Below are 17,336 nucleotides of genomic sequence, written 5' to 3'. Positions count from 1 at the left end.
AAAATGTGAGAGAAACAGAATGTTTGGGTAGTATGTGTTAATTTTGTAACAGTTACAAAATTGCAAATCAAGTGTTCATTATTAATATTTATTATAGGGATTTAATGAAGGGGCTTTGCTTGAGGTAGGACTGGGATTTAGTTGTACACCAAAGTTTGAACCACATAATTTACTCTATGAAAAAAAATCTGTAGTTCCCTCAGCTGGTTTGTAAAATGAAAAAGTAAACCATAAAGAACACCCGCACACTCTCCCATTCACACACACACACACACACACACACACACACACACACACACACACACACACACACACACACACACACACACACACACACATTATATATTAATTTACTTATTTACTATCAAATTCACATACACCACATGTCTTTGGACGGTGAGGGAAGCCTAAGCATGAGTAGTAAACCCATGTAAACATGGGGAGAACATGCAAACTCCACAAAAATAGGACTAAAACCAGGGACCAGCCATTCTAACCACTGAGCTATCTTGCCACCTTTTGATTATTTTTTAAATTGGTTTCTGACCATAACTTCATAATAAAGTGAACTCATGCTGGATTGTGGGTATTTTCTGAGACTTGTAGAATATGACCATTGTACCGCCTGACTTCAGCAGATTCTTACATGGTTCATTCATTTATTCATTCATTCATTCATTCATTCATATTCCTTTTAGCTTAGTCCCTTTATTAATCAGGGGTCGCCACTGCGTAATGTACTTATCCAGCATATGTTTTTTGCAGTGGATGCCCTTCCAGCCACAACCCAACACTGCGAAACACCCACCCACTCTTGCATTCACACACATACACTACGGCTAATTTAGCTTATTCAGTTGGCCTACAGAACATGTGTTTGGACTGTGGGGGAAACTGGAGCACCGGGAAGAAACCAACACTAACACAGGAAGAACATGCAAACTCCACAGAGAAATGCCAGCTGACTCAGCCAGGACTGGAACCAGCGACTTTCTTGCTGTGAGGTGAATGTGCTACGCACTACGCCACCATGATGCCCGGTGCATTCAATTCATGTAAAAAAAACATTTGTGAGTTTAAAAACTAGTTATGTTTGTTCTTTAAACTATTTAGTTTTTTTGCAGTTAAAATAGAATGTGTATAATAAAAATATATAATAAAATATGAATGTGATTTGCAGCACCTGCTTTAACTGAATAAAACAGACTTTTTTGATAATTTAGTTGATGAAAAGTCAAAAAGTACAGAAACAATAACGAAATTAATCCTCAAAATAATAAAATAAAATAAATAAATATAATGTAGTTAGGGGCTGCAGGTGGCGCAGTGGGTTGCACGGGCGACTCACAGCAAGAACGTCACTGTTTTGAGTCTCAGGTGGGTCAGTCGGCATTTCTGTGTGGAGTTTGCATGTTCTCCCCCAGTTGACGTAGGTTTCCTCCGGGTGCTCTGGTTTCCCCCACAAGTCCAAAGACATGCGGTACAGGTGAATTGGATAAGGTAAATTGTCCACAGTGTATGTGTGAATGAGTGTGTATGGATGTTTACCAGTGATGGGTTGCAGCTGTAAGGGCATCCACTGCGTAAAACATATGCTGAATAAGTTGGCAGTTCATTCCGCTGTGGCGACACCAGATTAACAAAGGGACTAAGCCGAAAAGAAAATGAATGAATGAATTTAAATGGGTTATAGTCATTATACGAAAAGTAATAGGCATTAGAATAGGATAGTATAGAAATGTACATTTAAGAGTCTGGAGATGTAAACAGTTTAGAACAGAGTGTAATGTTGTCATCATAAAATAATTGCAGTTTCGTCATTGCACAAATGCAGCTAAACCTTTAAAGAGAGTTCTTTTGCAAACTTGGATGCTATATTTTGATTAAACCAGTTTCTCTTTCCTCTGGATCATAACATGTAAGAGTAATTAAAATTGTTGCCTCATTTTGTATAGTTTGCAAAGTGTAATTGTGTTATAAGTTGTAATTGCCCCGCATGGCTTGTAATCACTTATCTATTATAGATCAGTGCCTGTACTGTATCTCTCAGGTTAACCCTTTATGGGGCTGTTCACATATGTTGTCCAAAACCACATTAAAAATATGATGCATGCTTTTTCCTTTACTGATTTAAACGTATTTCTGATCTCGTGATCCTCTGCTGTTCCCTACATGCACGGCATGGTCAATTTTCAAAATAGTTCAACATTTGCCACTGTGTGGATTAATATTGAATGTGTCATTGTTATTACTTGGGGTAAGGTTTAAGAGTAGAGTAATATGCTGGTGTTTATCTGCATTGCTTTATTGCATTCCTGCATTGGGCTCTCACATACTCTTTGCTACTTCATAGCTGTGGTAGGCATTTCTCGCAAATTAGCTTCATGCTAAGGAGGGCTTTGGGAGCAAGTGAATCACTGAATGAATCATATGGGAGTCGAGTTTAAACATGTTTTTTTTATGGATGTCAATTATTACAGATTTTCAATACTCTTCAAAATGCAATGTGTTGTGTTCAACAGAAAAAAGTACCTCAAACATGTTTGGAGCAAGTAAAGGGGGTGTAAACAATGACAGGATTTTCGCTTTTGAGGACACTATGCCTTGAAATAATTTATTTAATGATGGTCTTTCACTCCGGAGATGTTGCTTGCTGTACTCGTTTGGGTTCATTGAATCTTAACAGTTGTAGCAAAAGTCAACAAAAGAGTTTAAAGGCTCATTAGAGTCAGTCTGTTTCAGAAAGTTCCTTGTATGTGTCTGTTTACTTTGAAACAATAAGCTGACAGCATATGGTCCCTCAGGCACTCATTGAACATATGCTTGGACAAAATGAACTGCACAGTTGTGTGGAGCTTTCAAATCGTTGTTGATTTATGAGGCAACAGTGTTAAATTGGGGAAGTAATTGTAATGTTTTCTGTTCCCGTGCGATTGAGAGATGAGAGGCATGTAGTGCTGACATTTTATGTCAAAGCTGCTCCTGTGAGGTTTCGGTATAGGCAAAAAAAAAATGTGTAATGATGTATTTGTGTAGCTCTCAAGATTGTATTTCACCAAGGCATGGGTGAAAGTATTAGCTGATGGTATTCTTGGTTAATATTAGTCTCATGAGTTCCTAGCCATTGTATAGTATGGCCATTGTGAAGTGGATTTTGAGAAACTCTTGTTGCGGTCTAAATGCTGCGGTGGAAATGATTTACTTGTCCTTGAGGAGAAATCTTCTGTGGTCTGTTGAATAAACGAAGTAGTCTGCTGCAGATGTACAAACACTTATTTATTTTATTAGACTAACCTTGTATAATTACGTGCTGCTTCTATTAGTTATTCCAATTTAAAACCCACATTAGCTTTCCTCACCTCTCACTGAACTGTTTGTCCACAAATAGATTACAGTAGTTTAATGGCTTATAGTGGTTGTTTTGTTTATAGCTAACCCATGAAAGCTCTCTGGGAGTTGCTCTTAATAGATCCTTTGGAGTGCTTTGGAATGTTGTCCCCTCTCACGCCAGACCATAATCCTTTTCATGATGCCACAAATGACCTTAAGGAAGCAATAAATACCCATAATATTTTCCACTACACTAGAGGTTTATTTATTTATTTATGTCTTATCGGTTTTACTGACATGGTAGATCTGTTAATACACACAGACACAAACACACAATACTGCCCAAGTATTTCACTATTCTGTTTTTTTAAAAAAATAGGTTATGTTCTGTATCTAGCATCATGCCCATGCTGACAGCACATGTAATCCTACATGGCCAAACTGAGCTCTCTGCATGGAGATAATATAAGGGTTCACTTTTTTTTTTTTTACGCTTCAAAGGTAAAAACCACAATCACAGTAACTCCTAATTTCAATGTCCTTGTGAAAAATTATTTCCTATCCACAACTCAAAAAATATATCTACAAGAAGCCTGTCATTTAGAGACCCTCCCTGTTTCTGTGTGTTTTCTGCAGAAGCATCGTGCCCCTTTGAACTAAGCCAACTTCATTTTAGATGCAGTCACATTCCCAGGCAACATATACTTTGCAGTAGATTAGTTTTAAACTTAAAACTATCTCACTCACTCACTCACTCACTCACTCACTCACTCACTCACTCACTCACTCACTCACTCACTCACTCACTCACTCACTCACTCACTCACTCACTCATTCATTCATTCATTCATTCATTCATTCATATTATTGTAGAAGATTAGGATGTCAAAGGTGCTCTTTTTTATGCAAAGTAAATGTGTTCATTGGAAATTCAAAGCAGAACATTGCCTGTCAAGTGAAAATGCAAATGTTAATTTCAGAATGGTGTGCATGAGGGCTCCTGACCCTTTGTTGCCACTATGGCCTACTATGAGTTTTGTCAATTTTGCACTGACGTGGATTTGAGAAACCTTCTACTATCTAGAGTATGTGCATTTTTGACCTGTCAGCAAGGAATAAAAATACAGCGTATTTTCTAGGTAGGAAAGGAACTAATGCCAGTGTCTTTGATGCAATGCTTTTGAGCTATATTTCAATATGGTGCATAGAGAGATGTATAAAAAAAAGCAATTGGAGCACTTGCATATTGCAACTCATTTTTTGATTACATTATATAATCGTAGTATTGAGATTTTACAATTGTTGACATTACCATTTTCTGTCAATGGAAATCATAAATCTGAATTCAGATTTATTAAAAAAATCTGAATTAGACTGCCTTTAAATCCTCCACAGTCCCACAGGCTTCAGGTCTATTAGACAGGCTCTTTTTTATTCTAATTATTTAAAACACACCCCCCCCCCCAACCCACAAACATTTCACTTTTCTTTAAGGAACTTCAGTCAGTTTCTCATAAATCAGCCATGATTGGGAACTTAATTGTTTTATTACTGCTATGGATTTTATGTGGACAGTAATACACTACAAGAATAAATTAACAGAAATACTGGCAAAATGCTAAAACACTCACAGTTGAACACTGTACTGTCTGTAATCTGGGGAGAAGGAAGAATAGTGCTGCAATGTCTTGATATGGTGTACAAAAATGAATTGTAATATGTGAATGAGTTGTGGAAAACAGCTAAATAACTTATTATTTAGAAAATATTTATTATTTATTTATTTTTTAACATATTAACATTAACTGAAATTGGTGCATGCGTCACAGAATGAGTGAATGAATGAAATCGGTGCTGTTTCTCAAGATGAAAGGCGATACATGCAAATTAAGTTGCATGATTTGAAAACATCAAAATATTCATAGCCACCAAATTAGCTTTTCTATGAGAGATTTTTGTATGGCTGTATGCATTATTTGTTTCACTGGTTCCATAAGCTGCTGATTTGTGTTGTGTGCATGCGTTTGTGTGTATGCGCGCTTTTATTTCTTAATTTGCAATGTTTTGCTTAAAAGCTCAGTTGTTTTAGTTTTAGTAAAATTGGCCTTGACAAATTCCCATTATGTTTATTGTCTGGATGTTTATGATGACTCTGCAATTAGCATGTGGCAGAGCAATTCTGTCAGTGAGCTAAAATAACCCACCATACTGTATATCTCATAGGACATATGTACTGTTTACAACAGCTGCATGTAAGATGACTGTCGAATTTCACCATATGCCACAAACACACTCATGTCATGTGTTAACAGCCAATCTCTAGGCGTATATGTCAAAGAATGATCCAACTGGGAGATTTTATTGTTGCTGCACATTCTGGTAAGTTAATAATTAATGCAGGCAACCCTAGACAGGCAGGAGGAGGAAAATAATGAAAAGCATGTACATAAGTACAATGAACTAAAAGAAGCATTTTAAAAATAAATGCATGGATGGTTTATTGTTTGTTAAAGCAATTAGTTTAAATTTATTCACCGTTTATGTGATGTTTACTATGCGAGAGTGCAGTGAGATCAAAGATCGAGTTCTCATTTTTCTCTCTTTTATGGCTGAACATTCTTCCCACCTGTTTTGGAATTCTTTGAGACTTCCCTATATGTTGCCATGGTGACATTTACATAAACACATTCCAGCAAAGAGAGGAAAATGGAGGCTGATGCCATCTAATTACCTGAGATTAATGACACTCTTTGACGGGTTTTGCGCAGGAAACCTTAATTCGGCTTTAATCCCTATTATAGCGTTATTGGTCACATTAAGGCTTGTGTGAGTGAGTGTGTCTGTTGTGCTGTTGTGCTCTTCTTTTACAGCAAATTGAATTCTAAATCCATATGCTGTTTTCTTTGATTTTTGACAAGTGTGATGATGATGGCTGATTTTCAAACGGTTTCTGTTCAGCATACAGAAAACGAGGCAGGACAGAGGAAATAGTATGGGGATGTCGGTTGCTATGACAACATTTAATGGTAGTTTTTGTGCTGGGATCGTGGAGAGGTGGTGGTTTGTGGATTTTTACAATTCAAAATGTTTATCATGAGATTAGATTGGTAAAACTATTTTCGTAGAATTTTTGCTGTCATGACTTTCTACATCCTTTTCAATTTTTCATATTGTTATCAGATTTTCTGTGTTTTATGGAGGTTTAAACACTGGGAAGAGTGTTGTCTGGAATTTTTCCTGACTGGCCATTGATCACAATACTGGACATGTACACAGTCTGTGCCATAGACATATATTTTATTTTTTAATTAGTTTGACACATTTAAACATATCATTGACTACATTTACATGGACATCGGTATTCTAATTATTTACCTTAATCTGAAAAAGACAATAATATGATTAAGGTGTTTACATGAGTTGCTTTAAAAATATTTAATATTAGATTATTTGAATAGGAAGATTTGAATATTGAATAGGAAATGATTTGAAAAGGGCAGAAAAAAAATGTCATCATCATCACAGTAAATAGGAAAAAGTGTTCTTTTTTACTTCTTTTGGTGATGGCAAAGCGGCACAATGTTGAGAGATGTTTCAGAATGTGTCACGCAAGCTAACATGAGCATGCTAACTACCCACCAGGCAGTGCACTACAAGTAGAAAAAGTCTGCAAACTAATGAAAGATCAGTGAAAACCCCCAAAAAGTAAACAAAGACTCATTTAGAGCTACACGTTTTTTTATCAGAAAAACAAGGCATTTTCAGGTGATAATTTCAGTAAAATCTGAAAGTTGATTTATGTTACACAATTGATTGAGAAACATAGTACATTGTAGTGCATGATTTGTTATAAATTGTTAGTGGCTAGTAAAAATATAGAAGTGATCATTTGAAAATGTAAATACTGGCAGAGATTTATAGAAATAAAGAGTTGCAAATTGAGTAAGGTTTTTCTATCCACCTTGTAAGAATTGAAATATTGCAAATATTCTGATATCTTTGACAATTCAAAACATGAGCTGAAAACAGAGACTGGTGACTTCACAACCCACCAGGGAGGAATGCGGGAAAAACCAGTTCCTGCTGCATTTGCATCTGAGTCTGCTTCATCCCCCCAACTCACACATATGGTCATTTCAATGTTTGAATGTTCTAGAATTAACCAAACTGACTTTAACTATCATGTTTGATATCATTTGAAATGTCTCAGTGCGATTGGTACAATGGTCTCATTCTCTCAGAAATAGACATAATCAGAACAATAAATATATAACTTCAGGCATCTTTTGAACCACTGTGAGGGGTGTGACACTAAGTGTGAATGCCTTTTGTTATACATTCACACCCCCTTCCTTGAGGGAATTCTCGGATTATTTAAGGTAAGGGCTAAGAAAAGCTCAAGGCGATTCTGCCTAACCAGATCAGCCCATAACATGGGGTCTGCCCCATGTTATGTATATTTCAAAGTCAGGAATGCATCTTTTTCATCTTGGATTTATCTTTGATAATTTGATGTTTTATATTGATCGTTTATGAATTGACTGATTGAATTGGCATAATACATTTACCTGACTAATAAATTGTTATGTTTTGAATGATTCAAACAGAGTTCGTGTTATTATCTTTAGTAGATTGTGGTAATTTCATAGCACCACAAGCCCCTGTTCAGGTTAGTAGCGGACTAGAACACGGTAGACGGAGCATTGCGGCACGTTACACGATGTCTCTAGAGCTCCGACTAACAAATTGGCATTTATTCATGTATACTTAGGCTGTAAAAGGATATCTAAGGGGATAGTCCTTCACCCGATAAACTTTTAATACTATTTAGATAGTATAGTGATTATTCAAAGTTACTACTAGTTTGAGTACGACTGGTCTGCTTAATTCTATAGTAATGATCGTTATATGACTAAATAGCTCTGTCTGATTTAGGAGGTAGCAGACCTATGGGGACCGCATAAAAAATATCCTAATCTGAGTAAGTAGGGTTCTGCCTTTTTAGGATAGCGGTCAATCGCCCCTGTTTAGTGACCAAGACTGACATGCTTGTGCTTAAGAAATTGTATACTCGGCCGGTACAAGATTCAGGATGTTATAGAGATCCCAATGAACGAGAATAACATAAAATGATGAACCGAAGAGAATATTCAATCATAATCTAAATTAATGTGAACGGAAACAAAATAACCTTCTCAATGTTTTATAATTGGAGTCAGATAAAACGAGGATAAACATATTAATATTCTAAACCACCTCATACTAAAATTGGAGTCAGATATGAGTTAAGTTTAATATAAATCAACATTGTGCACTGGAAAGACCGAACATGCAGTGAACCTTCATCCACCATTGGATACCGTCATTGGACCAACTGGCTGGACCTTACAATTTGGCGAACCCGACGCGATATAATTTTGGCGAGTTTTAATCGCAAGATACTTTTTGTATCAACATTTTTTTTGCTTATCCTGGAAATGGATTATTTTACTCTTGGACACACGATGGTCATCAGAATGAGAACTCTTCTGAGTGGATTAAAGCTGAACTTCTAACCACAGAGTGGGTAAGTCTGTTTTCATTGCTTCATGGCATGGTAGGGAAAGTCTCCATTTGCATGAATTGTGTGAAACAGGAATTGGAAGTATCAGAATAATCTAGATAATCATCTCACTGTGAAATCCAAGTAAATGTCCTCCAATATGGAGTGGAATACTTATAATGAGTATGATCTGTTTACATTATGGACTGAAAATGTTGAGCCTGTACTGTACAAACTCACTAGAAAAGGCCTCGATTTGGACGCTACTAGTGAGGACATTTCCATATGGTGGAAAACAGTGGGCATCAAACAAAAGAAATGTAAACACAAAGAATTAATTGAGGCTTTAAATTACCTGAATGCCTCTAGCATACGCTATAACCTAAAAAAGGTGTTTGCAAATTTAAAGGAGAAAACTGAACAATTGGTAACAGCAGATTCTGAAGCACAAAAGTCTCAGGAAAAAATTGAACATCTCCAATCACAGCTAGACAAACTACTAGAAGATCAATTAGCATTGGCTAAAAGATGTGAGAAATACATGGACATAATTGAAGATTTGAAAAACAAATTGATTGTGCAAAAACTAATGCCTGTCAGAAACACAAAAGCTAACAAGCATATGACTTCAGAATCGGAGAAAGCTGATGATATATCTCTGCAAAAGGTGCCTGTTTCAGCTTTAAAGGTTATGAAACACCCAAACGGCACAGAGACAAACATTCAACGTGCTTTAACAGTACATGAATGTAACTCGTTTAAAGCAGAGATTGGACCATTCCCTCTTAAAGGGCCCTTCCAACCATGGTGGAGGCGAGTTGTTAGGCACAAATATGCATTTCAACTCGAACCAAAAGACATTTGGCAAATTGTTTTAACCTCAATTCCAAATGTTCTGATCTATAAGGCCCCACAAGTCTTAATTGAAGGCACAATTATACAGCCAATACACCCCAATGAGCCTGAGAGTGAGATCTTGAACAGACTAAAACTCTGCCTTTGTGACCTGCGTGGTAAAAGCCCTGCTGAATGGGAGTTGATTTACAACCGGAAACAGAATAATGCAGAATCGTTTGAAACATATGCAGAAAATTTGTTTGAACTTTTTGAAGAATATTCTGGCATAGATGATGTTACACGCAACAATCCAATTCTTTTGGGATTACTGGTTGAACATGCAGGGCCCCACGTTCAGAAAGCGCTCATGGCTGGTGCTAGTCCTCCAAAAAACACATTTGAAGACATTGTGAACTGGGGAACAAAGATCGAGTCATGCAGACAAATGCATAGTGAATTAGCAGCATCAGGGTGTCATGAAGATGTTAAAGCTATTAGACAATCTAGCAAAATACCTTGCAAGAAACAGGATCGATTCTGTTGTTCCTGTTTGAAAATTGGGCACACTGAACAAAAGTGTTGGTCTCTGAACAGAGGCAGACCTCCGCCTTATTTCCTGAGACGTATAAAGTCTCAATCTAAGGACACAGAACAACACTCTAGAAGCAGCCAAAATTCAACTTCAAGTAAAACTATTACTGAGTTGACAAATATGGCTATGCAAGGTCTCCAGCTATTAGCGTCATTTGCTAGTGGGCTAACAGCTCAACAGAAATAACCTAATAATATTACACCCTGACTGCACTGATCCTTTTTGCATTTTTAAATCTGTGATTGTGTTAAACATGCAGCCTTCCTCATAAACACACAATAGTTGTTTGTACTACTACATGTATACATAGACTACTAGAATTGTTAAACAATATCTAGTGAACTGTGTTAATGTTGGATTTGATTGTCTCCTATAAGTGGACCGCTCTGCTATTTTCCATACAGCTGCAGCTGAACCATAAAACAGGAGCACAAAACTTGCCACCTGGCTACAGTGTTATTCACAATTGCATTAACATAAAAATGCTTTCCTTCCAGCAGGATTCAGTATCAATGCACTTGTCCTTTTTACCATGCTCTAATAACAAACCAAGGTGTGGATCTTTGAGCCCGATCACAACCCCATCTTACATTTCAAGGGCTTCCTGTTAAAACAACAGGACCAAATTTGCATCACAATTGTCAATAGTAACTTTTGTTACCTTTGGTTGGAGCATGGTCACACCAACACATTCACACAGTTAAATACAATCACATAAACAACACCATTTGTCTCTCTACACATTGTCAAATTAAACTCTTCTTTTTAACTAAAATATTTTCATATTGGAAAGCCCTACATCAGCTGTGTGCTTTCCAATAAGGAAATCTTCCATTCGTTTTTTGTTCATCTAAACCATTTTGCTTTTTACCTTTTTGAATCTTTTTTATGCTCTCACAGCAATTTTTGTTTTCAATAACTGGACTTTCATTCTGGACAATAATGGACTTTCATGTTATTTCTTGATTTGAGACATTTTAACCTTTTTAGATCACTTTTTATTTTTACAGTTAAGTCATCACCAAGGCAATTTTTTGAAATTTCTGAATTTGATCACATTAATTATATTATACTCTTACTATAAAAGCAAGTCCTGAAATCAACCAAACTTTTGATAAAGACAAATATTTTGAGAAACATTAAAAGTGTCTTTTATGTTTTTTAAATGATGCTCCTACTATCAGAGAGGGGTTTGAATTCATTACTGGTGGACTTTTTCAAAGACACGTAAATTGTTCCAGAAAAATTAAAAGTCCCATTTTTGTTTTTACACCATATTCATTTATATTGTTGATGCTCCTACTATCAGAGAGGGGTTTGGAATCAACATATATTACAATATTTTTTTTTATCTTTCCAGAGGTCTCATTTATTTGTCTTGTTTTTCACAACTTTTTTCACTTACTCTTAAATCCTGTATATCAAAGCATATACTTTATCTTTTTAACATAAACCGATTTAATTTGGCCACTTCATAATCAACCAAATTGTTTTTATTTTCTTTTTATTTGCTTTCTTTCTAAACACCAGAAAGATTATAATCCCTATCATATTGTTACTTTCCCTACATTATATTCTGAGCAAACATTACATTATATGTCATTTATTTTGTCTTCAGACATTGAGTTTTCATTTGAAATGCTGATATTTGAACTACTACATGCTTATATTGCCATATAACCTCTATGACAAATGTCAGTTTTGCAGATATGTTTTTTCTTCTCATTGCCATGGTTATTCTTTTGCTGTTCTGTCACCAGTTATACATCGTCAATGAATGCCTTTTTAAGTTTTCATGGTTTGCTATCCTCTGCAAATCGTTTTCTGTGCATGAAGGTAAAGGCAGCTTCAGTGTGGAACACAAACACTGGAGAATTGAAGACGCCCTCCACAAGATATACTAAATCCCGCAGATAACAGAGATTGCTTGGCTTGCGAAGCCAGAGACGGACATACATCTTGTGAAATGGACATTAGGATCCAGACAAGAATTCCTGACAAGTGTCCCCATGTGATCATCTGACTATGCATACACCTGACAGGAAAAGGTGTTCTGTGTGCATATCTTCGGAGCGTCATTGACAATGATCATCATCAGTCTGCACTGCTCTGCCAAAGGAGACACTGGATTACTCTTCTCAGCTTTTATTTGAGGTCACATGTGGACCTTTTATAATTTCTGAGGTCCAATGAACCTGAGAGGGGACTGTAAGCTGAGAAAATATTATATATTTTTCCTTCTATGCTAATGAAGGACTACTGAGACATTCCAAGCATGGGATAGGTCCTCCTGGTGAGGCAGAGTTCCTCACAGCTCCGATACACATCTCTGCCATTTGCTTACAGTAACCATTTGCTCTTCACCATACACAATTTATCTGCTTGTGTTCTTCCTTCTGATATCTTTGTCATGTTTGGTGTCATTTGACAGTTTATGACTTCAGTGTTGTAGTGATGAAATCAACAGAGACATTGATTAATTGTGTTTCAATCTACAACATATTTACTATTGTTGGGTCATGGCCTGAGGAGAGTATGTTAATGTACTTCTCCCCCACTTCATCTCTTCAACTTTGTTCTCATGTTCAGCTGGTTTTGGGGGTTGGTTTTCACTCATGTTTGACAATGCTTTGCTCAGGGTATAATAAGGAAAGGTAACTGTTGATCGGGGAGAATGGCTTTTACTCTGCATCTCCCGCACACCGGTGCGTAGCCTCATATGCTAACAAAGGCAGTTTCACTGTCTTTGTTGCTTAGCAGTGCATATGTTACAGCTAATTTCTTTATACAGTATGTTAGTTTGTGTCATTCTAATGTCTGTATATTTGATCATGTAACTTAATAAACAACTTTGCCTGCTTTAAGACGTAGAGATTCTTTCTCTTCATCAATGATGATAACAACTTTAATGGAGTCAGATTAATTACAATGGAGTCAGATAAATAATGGATTTAAACACGCCATCCTTCAACTGCTTCCTGTTTCCGATTATTGGTTCAGAATAGCAGCGTAAGCTTCAAGCCTTACATAATTATTTTCTCGTTATCTTGTAGCTCTTACTGATTCTCCAATTCACATTTATACTGTTTCGGAGTTGGTCTCTTTAAAAATCACAACAGAATAAACCTTGCTCAAACATATTTGATTCCCATGGCACATACTGTATGGCAATTGGCATCTCAGAGTGTTCAGGCTAGTTTACACCCCCTAGGGTAAGACGTGTTGTGTCTAGCACTAATGATCTAAATTTTCTAGTAACTCCTTTGACCTTAAGCTACTGACGTGTTTCATTTTCATTGATTTGCAATGATTGCATTTCTCGTTAGTGTAATTGATTGGATGTAATACCTGAATTTACACAAAATACAGAATAACGCTTTGAGCCAAACATTTGATCGTTGACGTGAAAGACGTGCATTTCAACAGATGACTCAACTAGTCTACGAAAACAGACAGAACAAACCTCTTCTGATAACAGGCCAACTTAGCAAACTGCAAAATATCAACAGAGGGAAAGGGTCATTTTCATTTTCTTCTTCGAATATACCAATTCTTCTTGTGTGTTTATGCCACAAGACTGCATTTTATATTGCTGAGTGATATGAGTAATAATTTAAAATAATTGTTTAATAATAGTTTATAATAGTTTATAATATATTTAGAATGTATACAGAGGGCTAGAAAGTATGATTGAGTTGATGTAGAAAAGCATTTAAATATGCAAAAACATGTATTTAAAAAAAAAATCCAACCACAAATCTATCTAGAAATTTAATCCAGAAAATATACATATTTTAAAAACTTTGTTTACTTTTACAGCATTGTAAAAAGTCTTAAAATATTAAATGCATTTCAAATGATAAACATAAATGATATACGAACCATGTTGTCTCTAGCGCAAAATATAGAGCATCAGATGAAACAAAATTAAACTCGTAAACAAACCAAAAATGATTTCTAATTCAATTATACTGCCAATCAATTCAGTCCTAATGTAATAACGGAACGGTTTCTCCACTGAATTGATTCACGTCAATAACAATAATCCTTCTTAATCATTCCTTACAAAATAACCATACAAATGTCTACTTGGTCATGATGATTATACGAAGCAGCCATCCGTTAAAAGGTGGTGATCAGCATTAGCAATGCAAGTCTTACATCATGTTATTTATCCAGTGTCCAATGAATAGCACTACAAGAAGCCAAATTGTCCTTTGTGAGTAATTATGCACTAAAGCTTCTCACCATGACATTAAAGTACAACCATCACACATTCAAATCACATCTGTGTCACAAACACAGCACTATTATGACCTGTATCTGACTGAATGTGTTGTTAATGTTGCAATCTCTGACCTTGTATTTCCATCATGTCTAAGGCATTAAATACACACCAAAAATGTTTAGCTTGAAGCTACAAATAGCTTTGCTTCATTTCAGTCATAACCTCTGGCTCTTAAAGGAAAATATATACTTTTCTTGTAGTCAATTAATGGGGATAAGGCATATGTCAAATATTTTCATACCAATAAAATTTTTTGTTTGATTTCTGAGGTTGCATAAATAATTCCATAAAATTTAAGGCTTAATTTTTTTCAGATTTTAGCGTCCAATTTATCTGGACATCTATGGCATTTTATATGTATCATGTAGCTGACCCCAAAATTAAAATCATGTTAAAACTATTACATCTTGAAAGCATTCCTTTTCATTTAAATTCAGACAGAACTTTCACTAGTGGGTCAATTATGCATCAAAAGCAACCATAAACTGTTCTTTAAGATTATTTTGTAATGCTCTGAGGTCCACTGATATAGCAAGATTTACTCATTTTAAAAAATACATACTATTTTTGAAGCTATATGTCATTTATTATCCTGTTAAAAAAACACAAATTTTTGATTGGTGTGCCATATACACAAACCTAAAACTAAGTAACTGGGTAAGTTATATTAACAAATATGATGTCCGGGTCATCTTTGGTTACACTGTATACATTTTATTTATTAACTTTTATTTTTGCTTTTCAAAAATTATATTATGGTCATTACACTGCTCTTAATTATTACATCGGTGATCAGGGTTTTGAGGATCGATTTATCTGTGCTTTCCAATGAACAATAGAACGAGGAAAAAAATTCTCAGATACGATAATTCAGATATTTTAATAAGGTTCACAAATGTGTTAAAACCAACCAAATTAGGAAGATTTCAATTATCACCATTTAAAGAATTGCAGATGTATTAACTGAGGTTCACCTCTAATTCATGACCCCTTTAATACGAAGCTTTTAATCTGCACATTGTCTTTTACAAAGATGGAATGTATTTGGTATCTAGACTGGAGATGTAAATTATATTTGTTTGGATATATGCAGGTATTTGGATATGCAAATCATTCCCTGAATGTCCCACTTTATGATTACCATGCATGTGCCCTAAGATGATTGTCATTTGTTGATTTACGTTACAAACACCTGTCCTTACCCAACCCCTGTCATTAGATAGCTCTGATTACCATCCCCTAATTACAATTACAGATTTTGTTTAGTTGCTCCTTCATGCATATTGAAATGTAAATTTTCATTGCCATGAAGAACAAGGTCACGTCTCGCAGATCCAGGGCTGACGGCCAGGCGCCTGAGAAGAATGGAAGCACAGAAGCAGAGAGTAATGAGATATTAAATAATCAAGTAGAAGGTAAATGATGCTTTGAATAAATAATTCTGATTTAATTACTAGCCAAACCATTTATTTTCACCATTCCAATGGCTCCATCTGTAGAACCAGGGCAAGTAGCAGCGACACAAAACAAATGCTTTGGTACAAACAACCAACTGCTACAGCAAGTTTAGAGAGTTTGACAGGAAAGGTTAGAGGCTATAAAGCTGTTCAGAGGCCCGAAAGCATTTTTCACTTTTCAGTAAGGAGGATTCATTGTTGCACAAACTGAGATCATCAGAACAATAGACTGATGATTCACTGCCTGACATTTACATGAAATACTTCGTCAGTGCCTCTGAGTATTGGCTTTTACATGTGGCTTTCAACCAATCATGTTTCATTAAATGAGACCACAGATGATGGGAAAAATTATCTTCAGTCTGCCAGGAATCAAATCTGTGCTATAAGGTACAAAGTTGACACAAAGCACTGGAGGAAGGAACATTTAATTGACATCCAATTAGAGGTCAATCAGCAGAATTGTGTATATTTTCCATATTAAATCAAGTAATCCATATTGTGCACTTTTATTTTGTTTTTTTCCTCATGGGCCTCCTATGTGCAGGTTTAATACTTTTATTTTTATGGCAACGAATATGTTCTTTTTATTACTTTTAAAGAGAGATAACTGAACATAAACAAAAGAGGCTGAGAAAAATGCTCATTTTTTTAAATCTGAACTTACATTTACCTCAGGTTTCTTTAGAGTGCCATACTTTTGTTTAGATTTTTTTTCCTATTCTAATTTTGTGGAATTTTCTTCTATTGCATATAAAACCACCATGCAAAAACAAAACAAACTGGCTGGTCAACTTAAATCGGGTCTTTCTGTAGGTTGTAAGGTCCAGCCAGTTGGTCCAATGACGGTATCCAATGGTGGATGAAGGTTCACTGCATGTTCGGTCTTTCCAGTGCACAATGTTGATTTATATTAAACTTAACTCATATCTGACTCCAATTTTAGTATGAGGTGGTTTAGAATATTAATATGTTTATCCTCGTTTTATCTGACTCCAATTATAAAACATTGAGAAGGTTATTTTGTTTCCGTTCACATTAATTTAGATTATGATTGAATATTCTCTTCGGTTCATCATTTTATGTTATTCTCGTTCATTGGGATCTCTATAACATCCTGAATCTTGTACCGGCCGAGTATACAATTTCTTAAGCACAAGCATGTCAGTCTTGGTCACTAAACAGGGGCGATTGACCGCTATCCTAAAAAGGCAGAACCCTACTTACTCAGATTAGGATATTTTTTATGCGGTCCCCATAGGTCTGCTACCTCCTAAATCAGACAGAGCT

General features: G+C 35.8%; 1 protein-coding gene across 9 annotated transcripts in view; it reads left to right on the top strand.

Moving 5' to 3' along the window:
- Nucleotides 1-17,336, top strand: part of sash1a (SAM and SH3 domain containing 1a) — a 315,841-nt gene that overhangs the window by 1,815 nt on the left and 296,690 nt on the right. The window lies entirely within an intron of this gene.

The sequence above is a fragment of the Danio rerio genome, chromosome 20 (assembly GCF_052040795.2).
Source record: "Danio rerio strain M-AB ecotype USA chromosome 20, GRCz13ab, whole genome shotgun sequence".
NCBI classification, from domain to species: domain Eukaryota; kingdom Metazoa; phylum Chordata; class Actinopteri; order Cypriniformes; family Danionidae; genus Danio; species Danio rerio.
The sequence above is the reverse complement of the archived record's forward strand: the minus strand, read 5'-3'. Positions and strand labels throughout refer to the sequence as shown.